The 13,298-nt window shown below is 47.0% G+C and overlaps 1 protein-coding gene and 1 non-coding gene across 2 annotated transcripts in view; one reads left to right on the top strand and one right to left on the bottom strand.

The window, feature by feature from the left end:
- Nucleotides 1-13,298, bottom strand: part of EEFSEC (eukaryotic elongation factor, selenocysteine-tRNA specific) — a 312,677-nt gene that overhangs the window by 188,915 nt on the left and 110,464 nt on the right. The window lies entirely within an intron of this gene.
- On the top strand, nucleotides 9,334-9,471 carry LOC114807213. Its single transcript, XR_003755265.1, has one exon. It is a non-coding gene; the product is annotated as a small nucleolar RNA SNORA7 (small nucleolar RNA).

Here is a 13,298-nt window from a genome sequence, read left to right as displayed (position 1 = left end):
TGTAATAGTAATAATGATGATGATAATGATGATGACGGCATTTAAGTGCTTCCTATGTACCAGGCACTGTACTAACCGCTGGGGTGGACACAAGCAAATCGAGTTGGACACAGTCCCTGTCCCATGTGGAGCTCGCAGTCTCAATCCTCATTTTACAGATGAGGTGACTGAGGCCTAGAGAAGTGAAGTGGCTTGCCCAAGGTCACCCAGCAGACAAGTGGTGGAATTGGGATTAGAACCCATGACCTATCAACTCCCAGGCCCGTGCCCTATCCATGACGCCACGCTGCTTCTCTGCGTCAGTAATAAATGATACAACCCTTCCTCATTAGAACGTGCTGGAAGCATTTTATTGCGATGCCATTATGGAATTTTAAGACCGGGATTTCGTACAGAACTCTGTCTCACTGAGCAGTGGCACTCTGCTTTTTGCTGCACGTGTTCCCTGGGCAGCGAATGTGCGTTCCGGGTGTTAGCCGCACACAGATGCCCTGTGCAGCCGCCATGCAAAAACGTACACAGCTGTTGGGATTTACACTGAAGTTAGCCCACAAATGAATACGGTGCATCACGACAGCGTATTGCCAGAGCTACTGCTGCCAGGACAGAGGAAAAAAAAAGAACAGGCTTAGAGCTAAAGTCTGGCAGTTGAAGTAGATGTGCTGAAGTATTTGGACTCAGGTGAACATCGAGTGAACCTCTGCAGAACTTTAGGTTTGGCAAGGTCAACTGTGAGGAGAATTACGGGTTTTTTTTTTAACGTGAAAAGCTGCTTCAATTTAAAAGCTTATATTCATACTATTGTATCGGTACATCTTCTCACTGATCGTTCATCACGTAACATAATAAATCATGCTCACAAGGTCTACTGCGGTTATCCTTTTTTAAATGTACTTATACTGTTTTGATCAATTTTAGTATCTCAGAAACGCATTAATGCACCCTACATTATTTACTTTGGGAAACTATACTTTGCTTAATACTCTATCACTTTAACCTGCTATTTTCATGGAAGCGATTAAGAGTGCTAATTGGGCTATATGAGAATGTACCTCTCCAGCCCTGACCTCTTTCCTGCTCTGCAATCTCGCATTTCCTCCTGTCTTCAGGACATCTCTACTTGGATGCTCGGCCTACACCTCAAATTTAAATGTCCCAACCAGAACTTCCTATCTTCCTGACCAAACTCTATCCTTCCCGACTTTCCCATCACTAGAGACAGCACCACCATCCTTCCCATCTCACAAGCCCACAACCTTGGCATTATCCTCGACTCATCTCTCTCATTCACCTCACATATTCAATCTGTCACTAAATTGTCCAATTCTAGGATCTGCCCTTTCCTCTCCAAACTGCTACCATGCTGCTCCAAGTACTTATCCTATCCCACCTTGACTACATCAGCCACCTCACCTTCCTGCCTCCTCTCTCCTCTTCCATCCGTACTTCATTTATTCATTCAATCGCATTTAGTGAGCTCTTACTGTGTACAGAGCACTGTACTAACCGCTTGGAAAGTCCAATTCAGCAACAAAGAGAGGCAATCTCTGCCCACAACGGGCTCACAATCTGGTCTACTTCACTCGGCTGCCCCCAACATTTTTCTGAAGTCCATTCAATCCATGTCACCCCACTCAAAAACTCCAATGGTTGTCCATCAATCAATCAATCCATCACTGGGCAGGGATCGTCTCTGTGGCCGAATTGTACATTCCAAGCACTTGGTACAGTGCTCTGCACATAGTAAGCGCTCAATAAATACTAACGAATGAATGAATTTATCAAGCGCTTACTGTGTGCCGAGTACTGTACTTAGCGCCTGGGAGAGTGCAATATAAGAGTTGGTAGACATGTTCCCTCTCCACAACAATCTTGCAGTCCTGAGGGGGAGATAGACCTTAAGAGAAATATATAAATTACGGATATGTACCTAAGTGCTATGGGGCTGAGGAAGGGGTGAATAAAGGGTGCAAATCCAAGAGCAAGGGTGACCCAGAAGGGAGTGGGAGAAGAGGAAATGAGGGCTTAGTCGGAGAAGCACTCTTGGAGGAGATGTGTTTTTATAAAGTTTTGAAGGTGGGGAGAGTGATCGTCTGTTGGATACGAAGAGGAAGGGCATTCCAGGCCACAGGCAGGACGTGGGCGAGAGGTCGGTGGTGAGACAGACGAGATCGAGGCACAGGGAGTAGGGCTGGCCTTAGAGGAGGAAAGTGTGCGGGCCGAGTTGTAGTAGGAAAGCAGCGAGGTGAGGTAGGAGGGGGCAAGGTGACTGAGTGCTTTAAAGCCGACGGTAAAGCGTTTCTTTTTGATGCGGCGGTGGATAGACAATGACTGGAGGTTCTTGAGGAGTGGAGAAACAGTGTTCTGGACATAGTATGCACTTAATAAATAGGACCGATTGAAATACGAGTGATTGAGGTCAGCGAGGAGGCTGATGCAATAATCGATGTAGGATGCGGTAAGTACTTGGATTGAGGTGACTCTGAATCTGAATGTAATGATAAGAATGGTATTTGTTAAGCACTTACTATGAGCCAAGCACTGTACTAAGCGCTGGGGTAGATACAAGATCGTCAGGTCCCACGTGGGGCTCATAGTCTAAGTAGGAGGGAACACAGGTATTGAATCCCCGTTTTGCCGATGAAGGAACTGAGGCGCAGAGAAGTTAAAGGACTTGGCCAACGTCACACAACAGACATGTGGCAGAGCTGGGATTAGAACCCAAATCCTCAGACTCCCAAGCCTCTTTCCTCTTGCCCATGTTACTTCCTATGGTCCAGTGGCTACCTTAGTTAAAACGAGAATTTATCCCATTGATAATAATAGTGATATTTAAGTGTTTTTCTATGTGCCAAGCACCATAGTAAGCCCAGTTCTCCTACCACACAGATGTGGCTTTCCTGAAGAACCTCACATGAAGGAAAACGTGTGGCCTAGTGGGTAATAATAATAATAATGTTGGTATTTGTTAAGCGCTTACTATGTGCAGAGCACTGTTCTACGCGCTGGGGTAGATACAGGGTAAGCAGGTTGTCACAGTCTTAATCCCCATTTTACAGATGAGGTAACTGAGGCACAGAGAAGTTAAGTGACTTGCCCACAGTCACACAGCTGACAAGCGGCAGAGCTGGGATTCAAACCCATGACCGACCTCTGACTCCCAAGCCCGTGCTCTTTCCACTGAGCCACGCTGCTTCTCAGGGTAGAGCACTGGGAGTCAGAAGGACCTGGGTTCTAGTTCTGACTCCACCACTTGTCTGCTGTGTGACCTTGGGGAAGTCACTTCACTTCTCGGTGCTTCAGTTACCTCATCTGGAAAATGGGGATTAACACCGTGAGCCCCATGTAGGGCAGGGTCTGTGTCCAACCTGATTACCTTGCATCTACCCCAGTGCTTAGAGCAGTGCCTGGCACAAAGTAAATGCTTAACAAATACCATAAATAAAGAGTGTACATGGGCAGAACCGTTTCATCTGACACTGTGTGATGCTTTATCCAGAGACATGTGAGTTTGTGCCACAACATTCCTGAATTCTGTTGTCGCATTCTGGTGAAAATGCATAGCAAAAATATGCACAATGGCAGAATTGACTGTATTTTTTTCATGCGTGTGTCTGTGTGTGTGTGCACGCGCACGTGAGGCGCTCATTGTAATAGTGCTATGAAAGCAAACCACAATCCACCATTCCAGGCCCACAAACCAATACACTTAAAAATAATCTGAAGGAATATGTGCATGGAGTAACAACCTAAAACATGCAGGGAAAACCCTAACTACACATTTGAGGCTAGTCTCCAATAGCCAAAGCACAAGAATTATCTAGGAGAACACTCAAAATCTGGAGGTGCAATAGCAGAGAAAGGGTGCACACGTGCAGAGAGACTGCAAGGAGTGTGAGTCGACCAATAGTACTTACCGAGTGCCTATTGAGTCCTAAGCACCGTACTAGGCACTTAGGAGAATACAACGGTAATAATAATAACGTTGGTATTTGTTAAGCACTTACTATGTGCAGAGCACTGTTCTAAGCGCTGGGGTAGACACAAGGGAATCAGGTTGTCCCACGTGGGGCTCACAGTCTTAATCCCCATTTTCCAGAAGACATAATGTTGGTATTTGTTAAGCGCTTACTATGTGCCGAGCACTGTTCTAAGCGCTGGGGTAGACACAGGGGAATCAGGATGTCCCTCGTGGGGCTCACAGTCTTAATCCCCATTTTACAGATGAGGTAACTGAGGCACAGAGAAGTTAAGTGACTTGCCCACAGTCACACAGCTGACAAGTGGCAGAGCTGGGATTCGAACCCATGACCTCTGACTCCAAAGCCCGTGCTCTTTCCACTGAGCCACGCTGCTTCTCTAATAACTGAGGCACAGAGAAGTGAAGTGACTTGCCCAGTAGCTCACATGCTCCCTGCTCTCGGGGAGCTTAAGGCTCTAATGGGGAAGACGGACAAAAATTATTTTCAAGACGGTGAAAGCCAGAGGAAGAATTGGGTTACAAAGCAGGAAACTACAAACACATTAGGATGAAACAGCTGAACAAAGAGTTGAATGTACAAATAGATAAATGAAAAATAGGTAAAAGAAAAAAAATAAACACATGGACATGAAAACTGAGGACAGGAATAAAGTACACAAGTGCTACCACTCTAGCGAACCCCAGGACAAGCTCATGAAATCTGCAGACTTCTCCAGATTTGGGTGCTCTCCATCTAGGGTACATTTCCATGCCTAAACAGTAAGGGGTGTACTGCTCATCCTCCAAATAGCCCCCTCGCCAACGGCTTCTTTGTGAGATACCTCCTTTCCACTGTTTGGTTTTTTTTTTTATTTTTTTTAATGGTATTTGTTAAGTGCTTACTATGTGCCAGGCTCCGTTCTAAACGCTGGGGGAGAAACAAATTTGGTCAAGTTGGACACAGTCCACGACCCACGATGGGTTCTCAGTATTAGTCTCCATTGTACAGAGGAGGCACCTTTCTTTTTTACGGTGTTCGTTAAGCCCTTACTCTCTGCCAGGCACTGCGGGGTAGATACAAGGTAATCAGATTGGACAGAGTCCATGTCCCGCATGGAGCTCCCGGTTGTAATCCCCATTTTACAGATGAGGTAACTGAGGCACAGAGAAGTGAACTGACTTGCCCAAGGTCACACGGCAGACAAGTGGAGGAGCCGGGATTAGAACTCAGGTCCTTCTGACTCCCGGACCTGTTCTCTATCCACTAGGCCACGCTGTGTCTCGCGAGTGAACAAGAACCCTATCAATCTCATTAAGAGACCACCCAAGCGTAGTGACATGTGACTGGCAAATGACATCATTACTTTGTCGTGTGGTAAGCGGCTCCAACAAGCCAATAAGCAAGCCGGAATGTTTGCCATGGAGCTATTCAAGTACATAATTTCCCTCATGGTGACTTGCTTCTCGGATTCCTCGGGACCTCCCTTTTTCTGCCCCATCCTGGAAGGGACGAATTCTAAGTACGGTCCCAATCAATCCAGTGATGGCTTTTATTGAGTGCTTATTCTAGGCAGAGCACTCTACTAAAAACTTGAGAGAGTACAATAGTCAGAAAGCATGATCCCTGCCCTCAAGGAGTTTACAATCTGGGTGATGGGGAGAGAGACACTAACATAAATCACAGGTAAGGGAAGCAACCACATACGAAGATACGGACATGAGTAGGAGGTGAGCAGCAAAGGGTTTAGGGAGGTTAGGTCTCAAGTGCAAAGGTGATGTAGTGGGGAGGGAAGTGGCAGGAAGGAGGAGAGATTGGTCAGGGAAGGTTTCTTGGAAGGGATGTGATTTTAGTAAGGCTTTGAAGATAGGGAGAGAATCACTGTAGATGGCCCCACATCTTTCCTGTCTCACAAGCCCATAACCTTGGCGTAGCCTTGACTCCTCATTCAACCCACATATTCAATCCATCACCAAATCCTGTCAGTCCCGCCTTCACAACATTGCTAAAATCCACCCTTTCCTCTCCATCCATACTATCAAGTTAATACGATCGTTCATCCTATCCCACCTGGACTACTGCATCAGCCTCCTCGCTGATCTCCCAGCCTCCTGTCTCTCCCCACTCCAGTCCATATTTCACTCTGCTGCCCAGATCATTTTTCTACAAAACGTTCTAGACACGTCACCCTGCTCCTCAAAAAACTCCAGTGGTTGCCCATCCACTTTCGTATACAACAAAAACTCCTCTCCATTGGCTTTAAAGCACTGCATCATCTTGCCCCCTCCTGCCTCACCTTGCTTCTCTCTTTCTACAACCCAGCCCACACACTTCACTCCCCTAATGCTAACCTTCTCACCGTGCCTCGATCCCACCTGACTCTAGCCTGGAACGCCCTTCCTCCTCTAATCCGACAGACAACCACTCTCCCCGGCTTCAAAGCCTTACTGAAGGTACATCTACTCCAGGAGGCCTTTCCAGACTTAACCCCACTTTTCCTCACCTCCCACTCCCTTCTGCATCTCCCTGACTTGCTCCCTTTGTTCTCTCCCCCACCTCCCAGTCCCAGAACACTTATGTACATATCATTTTATTTATCCCTTTACTCTTCCCCCCTCCCAGCCTCAAAGGACTTATATACATATCTGTAATTTTATTTATTTGTAACACTGTCTCTCCTCGCCCTCCCCCCCGGCCCCCACCAAACTGTGAGCACACTGTGGGCAGGGAATGTCACTGTTTATTGTTGTACTGTACTTTCCCAAGCACTTAGTACAGTGCTTTGCACACGGTAAATGCTCAATAAATGCGATCGAATGAATGAATGAATGAAAAGTAGTCATGTTGCTACTCCAGGCCACAAATTTAGTCACAAGAGTAAGTTCTAGCTATATACAGCAGGTTGTGCATGCCTTGTGACTTCATCCTGTTGCGGGCTGTTTTCACCATGTGACTATTATTTTTTTAAACTACATAAATTTATACAAAAGTTTCCTCCAATGGAACTGTTCAGTCGACCCGGATATAAAATAGGAGAAAAATCTAACCCAGTGCAAGAACTAGGGTTTGCAGTGTAGTGCAAATGGGGGGGTGTCATTCTGGGAAGCATTCCAGAAACCAGGATGGCAGCACACTTCCCTGGTTGCCATTTTAGGCTCCCACCCTGTCTGGCCATTACTGCCCTGGAGAGTCTTAGCGCGATGCCCAGAGGTCAGGGTGGTATGCGCTTTGTGAAGGGAGCAGCTACAATTAGGTAGGCTTCCAAACTCATCGCTCAATCTGTCCAACTGATTGAGAGCTTACTGTGTGCAGAGCACTGTACTAAGCGCTTGGAGGAGTAGAGAGGCAACACAGAGTTGGTGGACATGCTCCCTGCCCACAGGGAGCTTAAAGTCTAAAGGGGGAGACAGACATTAAAATGAATTCCTGATATGTTTGGAAGTGTTGTGGGGTGGGATGAATAAAGGGTAAAAATCTGAGTGCAAGGTGTGATTCAGAAGAGAGAGGAAATAGGGGAAATGAGGGCTTAGGCAGGGGAGATCTTTTGGGGGAGAGGTAATTTTAATAAGGCTTTGAAGAGTGGGAGAGTGACGGTCTGTCAGATGAGATGGAGGAGGGAGTTCCAGACCAGAAGGGGGACGTGGGCCATGTTTTGGTGGTGAGTAAGATGAGATCTCCCCCTCCAGACCATTAGCTCCTTGTGGGCAAGAAATGTGTCTCCCAACTCTGTATTTCTGCACTCCCCTGGCGTATATATAGCTCTACACAGAGTAAGCTGTTAATAAATATGACTGATTGATTCATCGAGGTGCAGTGAATACGTTGGTGAGTAGGTAGTAGGTCCCTTTGCCGAGTAAGACGATCACAATTCCAAAATGAGACCTCCATGCAGAGAAACCGAGGGAGCCATAACAAATAGGGACAAGGAGAGGGCAAAGTACCCAAGCTTCTCATCCATTCTACGCCTTGCTCTTCCTACCCTGGAGAAGGAGTGACCCTCTTACAATAAAAACTAAAAAAAATCTTTGGGGGTTGATTTTTTATGGTTTGCGGGGGAGGGGGAGAGCGTTAATTCTGTGATGGTTTGAGGATGAGCCACCAAATTAGTCATTCTCGCCCCCTTGCCCCACCAAATCTATCAGATCACAGGTCTCCCCATCTTCAAGGTCTTCCTAAAATTCCTCCTCCTCCAGGAAGCCTTCCTCAATTGAGTTTGTTCTCTCCCAAGCTCTCAATTAGGCATTCGGTACATTCAAGGTCCCCACCAAAATATTCACTCTCGCCTTTTTCCTGTCCTGCTTCTCCAAGGGATTCCACAGCATTCGATCCTGTAATCTGCTCATTCTCCACCTCCACTCCTGGCTTCTCAATTACTTTCTACTAATGTCTCCATCTCTAAAATAGTATTGAGGGGAATCATTTATTGCTGTCCCACTTTCCTGGGTGTATGCCTTCTACCTGAGTGGGCTTATCCATTTTAAAGAATACTCTCTTGTTTGTGTTTCTTCAACCTTAAAACCGCTATTGTTATGGCAAACAGCAAATGCTTTTTCCATTTACGATACTGTACTCTACCTTACATTTGGTAGGCTTTTAGTAAAACCACCTCCCGCTAGGCACTGAACCTTGTGGATAGTAAAGAACACTTCAAATTGAAAAAAAAAAAAGTATATGAAAATATGTTTTTCCACAGAAAACCACTGTACATATGTTCCAGGAGCTTAAAGAGCTATACAGATTCTATCTTAATTGTTCCCACAGCATTTTTATGAAGAAGGCAAAGGGACAGAGATTATCATTTCCCTATTCTGGAAGAGGAAGAAGGGAAACAACACCGAAAGTATAAGTAATTTACCCAAGAATACCCAGGAAGCCTGTGGAGCTGTGGAATTGTGGGAGTCAGGAGATCTGGATTTTAGCCTCAAGTTTTTCCTTTTTTTTTAATGGTTATGTGTTTAGGGTTTACCATGTGCCAGACACTCTACTAAGCGCTGGGGTAGATTCAAGCTAATCAAGTTGGACACAATCCACGTCCCACATGGGGCTCATAGTCTTAATCCCCATTTTACGGAGGAGGTGACTGAGGCACAGAGAAGTCAAGTGACTTGCCCAAGGTCACACAGCAGACACTAGGCCACGCTGCTTCGTGACCTTAGGCAAGTCACTGAAACTCTCTCAGCTTCAGGCTCATTTGTAAACAGGGGAGAATAATACCCGTAGGGGTGTGGTTATTTTATGTTTTATTTGATTTATTTTAATGGCATTTGTTAAGTTCTTACTATATGCCAGGTGATGTACTAAATGCTCCATCTTGAGGAGCCTACAAACTAGCTGGGGAACAGACACAAATAAATTACAGGTAGGGAGAAGCATTTCCCTCTCAGAGTCACACCTGGAAAGTTTCTAGTACTCTACCGGTCTCGGCTACAGGAGGGAGAGTCAAGCAGAAGCCTACCCGTTCCATTCCTAGCTTGGCCAGTGGCTAGCGAGTGGAAGGCCATCTGCCAGAAGTCAAAACTCACCCATGCTGGGCAGCAGTGGCCCGGGAGAGAGTCAAGGGCGGAGACTCGAGTTTACTGCGCCGAAGGTGGCAATGGAAAACCACTTCCGGAATTTTACCAAGAAAATTCTCCGGATACACTACCAGACCGATTGCAGATGGAGAGCGGGGCGTTCTGGGAGAGATGTGGCCGTGATGTCGCTATGGGTTGGAAACGACTCGACGGCATAAGATAAGGGAGAGGCATTAGCGTATCCTCGGCCTAGACTGTAAGCTCACTGTTGGCAGGGAACGTGTCTACCGACTCTGTTGTACTCTCGAGCGCTTAGCACAGTGGTCTGCACAGAGTAAGTGCTCAATAAATACCATCATCGCCATAACGGTATTTATTAAGAACTTGCTATGTATCATGCACTATACTAAGCGCTGGGATAGATCATAATAATTGCAGTATTTGTTCATCACATAATAATAATGATGGTATTTGTTAAGTGCTTATATTTGCCAAGCACTGTTCTAAGCACTGAGATAGATACAAGGTAATCAAGTTGTCCCACGTGGGGTTCACAGTCTTAGTCCCCAATTTACAGATAAGGTAATTGAGGCACAGAGAAGTTAAATGGCTTGCCCAAGGTCACCCAGCAGACAAGTTGGCGGAGCCAGGGTTGGAACCCACGTCCTCTGACTCCCAAGCCCGTGCTCCTTCCACTAAGCCACATGGGGCTCACCGAAGTTGGAGGAAGGAAAGGAATTGAACCCCCATTTTACAAATGAGAAAACTGAGCCCCAGAGAAGTGGGGTGACTTGCCCAAGGTCACACCGCAAGTAAGTGGCCAAGCGGGAGATCTGGGCATTAGAACGCAAGTCCTCTGACTCCCAAGGTTGAGTCAACAACTGATCATCACTGAGCCACTGATTGTCATTATCAATGGCTCCTACTGTGTGCACAGTACTCTACTGAGCATCCGAGGAAACATATCAGATAAATATAATAATAATGTTGGTATTTGTTAAGCGCTTACTATGTGCCGAGCACTGTTCTAAGCGCTGGGGTAGATACAGGGTAATCGGGTTGTCCCACGTGAGGCTCACAGTTAATCCCCATTTTACAGATGAGGTAACTGAGGCACAGAGAAGTTAAGAGACTTGCCCACAGTCCCACAGCTGACAAGTGGCAGAGCCGGGATTCGAACCCATGACCTCCGACTCCCAAGCCCGTGTTCTTTCCACTGAGCCACGCTGCTTTGTGGTGAGATTCCCTGCCTTTTAGGAGTTTTCATAGTCTAGCTGTGGAGGTGTGCCAATATGAATCTCATTCATTAGAATTAACTGAGCACCTGTGTACACAGCACTATACTAAGCACTTGGAAGAGTACATTAAAGGATAATGACAAAATTCCCCGCCCTTGAGGAGCTTACAATCTAATGGAGAGAGACAGCAGAGACAGAGAGAGACTGGATAGAGACAGTGGGAGCGGGAGGCAAATCGGAGATACGAATGGCAATAGCGTGAGATAAACAATGAATAAATGGAAAACGTAAATCTTCGTGTCGGAAGAAAGAGTCCGTGCACACGGGACCTTGTGCCGGAACAAGAGACAGCTACGGCGCAGGTTTTCTTTAACGTGGGGCTATTATGCAAGACCTCGACTCCTGCATTTTCAGAAAAAATGGGCAGTCCGGGGTAGGAGGAGGTCAAGTCAAGGAAGGAATGAGCTTTACTTTGACCCCGTCACCCGCCAAGCTTGGGAGGCGGTGGAGACGGTCCTATGGTCGGGGAAGCTCGAAGGGCAACTGAGCCTTTCTTAAACCACGAGCCCTGTGCGACAGAGCCCGGTGTCCAATCCGATTCTCTTGTATCCACCCCAGCACTTAAATAAGAGTAAGCACTTAACAGATACCTTCTTTGTTGTCCTCCCCCAGCACTCAGTACGGTGCTTTGCACACAGTAAGCGCTCAACAAATACGACTCCATGAATGAATGAAATGGCTAAGTGTAGCTGCTGGAATGACATAATCGGGGGCAACCAAAAGAAGTTGAGAAATGACTCCTGGAAGAGGTGGGATCATCACCGATATCTCATTCTTCCCCACCCAGAAAGTGGCCACACACAGTGAAAGTGGCTGCTTATTGCCATTTGGAAAGAGTAAATCGGGTTTCAAACAATCCCGTCGGACAGTCGTCACTGGGCAGTTCACGTGCCAGAAAAACCCCGCTCCTACATCTCCTGAGCTTTCGGGGTCTGTGAACTGATGGGAGGCCTCGAGACAGATCCGGCGAGGTTTCGAGAGAGCTTTAAATGCAAAAACTACTCCTAGGTAGATACAGGTATCTTTGCTTTCCTCCCTTCCTCCTACCCCCAGTATTTCAGTTCTCAGATAATCAATCCCAGCTGGCAATTTATGCGGGCACCAGGAGAAAAGAATCCATACGCTGAAGGCTCCCTCCGCCTCAATCAGAACAAGAAGAAGTGGGGAATGTCACTGTTTATTTTGAATGGCCGCGTCCCTCTTTCGCGTGGGTTCAAGCGGTCAGACACGTCGAAGCCCATTAACAAAATCAGGCGTGGATGTCCCTTTGTTTGGGGGCGGGGGTCCTCCACTTAGAAAAAGCAGCAGCTTTCCGGATACGTGGGGACAGTGAAAAGCTGCACCGTCTCCAGATGCCCAGCAGGCATGAGCCGTCGATCTCTATTCCCAAAGGGACGATGCCAGGAGTCGTCGTGAACCGTGGCATGTTGGGGCAAGTGCTTCCGCTGTCACCTTGTGGCTCGAAAGGTCTTGATCTCTCTTGGGGCTCACAGCCTATCGTACTCTAGAGAGCCGGAAGCTAAGGTCCCCAAAAGAGGAGGAGAAGTTCACCCAGTTCCATAATCGCATACCATGGAAAAAGGATTCACGTGCGTGTCCTTCAGCGAGAATACGAGCTTTTTGCCATCACGGTACACGCACTCTACTGGGGGAGGGGGCTTTGAACCACGGCAGGGGCTACTCCCGCCAAGGCGAAGCTCCAGGGAGAACCCCGGGGGAGCCCAAGCAGAAGCGGCAGCTGGGGCCGTCGAGACGAGAAGCCGCTCTAGCTGCTGCCACGGCTCCCGCCGACTCACTGTTAACAGTAATACTAATGGTGCTTGTGCTGGGGGAGATACTAGCTAGTCAGGTTGGACACGGTCCATGTCCCACAGGGGGCTCACGGTCTTAATCCCCATTTTACAGATGAGGGAACTGAGGCCCAGAGAAGTGAAATGACTTGCCCAAGGACACCCGACAGATAAGTGGTGGAGCCGGGATTAGAACCCAGGTGCTTCTGACTCCCAGGCCTGGGCTCTAGCCACTAGGAATCTCTGCTTCACTGTTCCCCTCCTCTACTCCTATTGGCTAGTCCCAACATTGCCTACTAAACTCCCATCTTCTACCTTCTTATTCATCCTTCAGGCCCTAACAGGTACCTCATTTTTTAAATAACAGGGGGACGCCACCAATTCTAACACCACAGTCAACCAATCTATGGCATTTATTGAGTGCTTATTGTGTGCAGAGCACTACACAAGGGGTTTAGAAGAGCACAAAACAACAGTTAGTAGACATGTTCCCTGCCTACAATGAGCTTACAGTAAATCAATCATATTTATTGAACACTTACTGTGGGCGAAGCACTGTACTAAGCGCTTACAGTAAATGACACTGTAATGGTTTATAGGAGCTGTTCATCTCTCTCTGAACTTGTGTACATTTTCTAGATAAGCGACCTGTGGAGGTACTTTAGGTGAAGACACTCCATTGGGTTTCTCCTTATCTTTTTTTTTCCTAAGCAGAACCTACTATTCCAAGAACGAGGA

Source organism: Ornithorhynchus anatinus, chromosome X1 (genome assembly GCF_004115215.2).
Source record: "Ornithorhynchus anatinus isolate Pmale09 chromosome X1, mOrnAna1.pri.v4, whole genome shotgun sequence".
NCBI classification, from domain to species: Eukaryota; Metazoa; Chordata; class Mammalia; order Monotremata; family Ornithorhynchidae; genus Ornithorhynchus; species Ornithorhynchus anatinus.
This window is presented reverse-complemented; position numbering and strand designations above follow the sequence as displayed.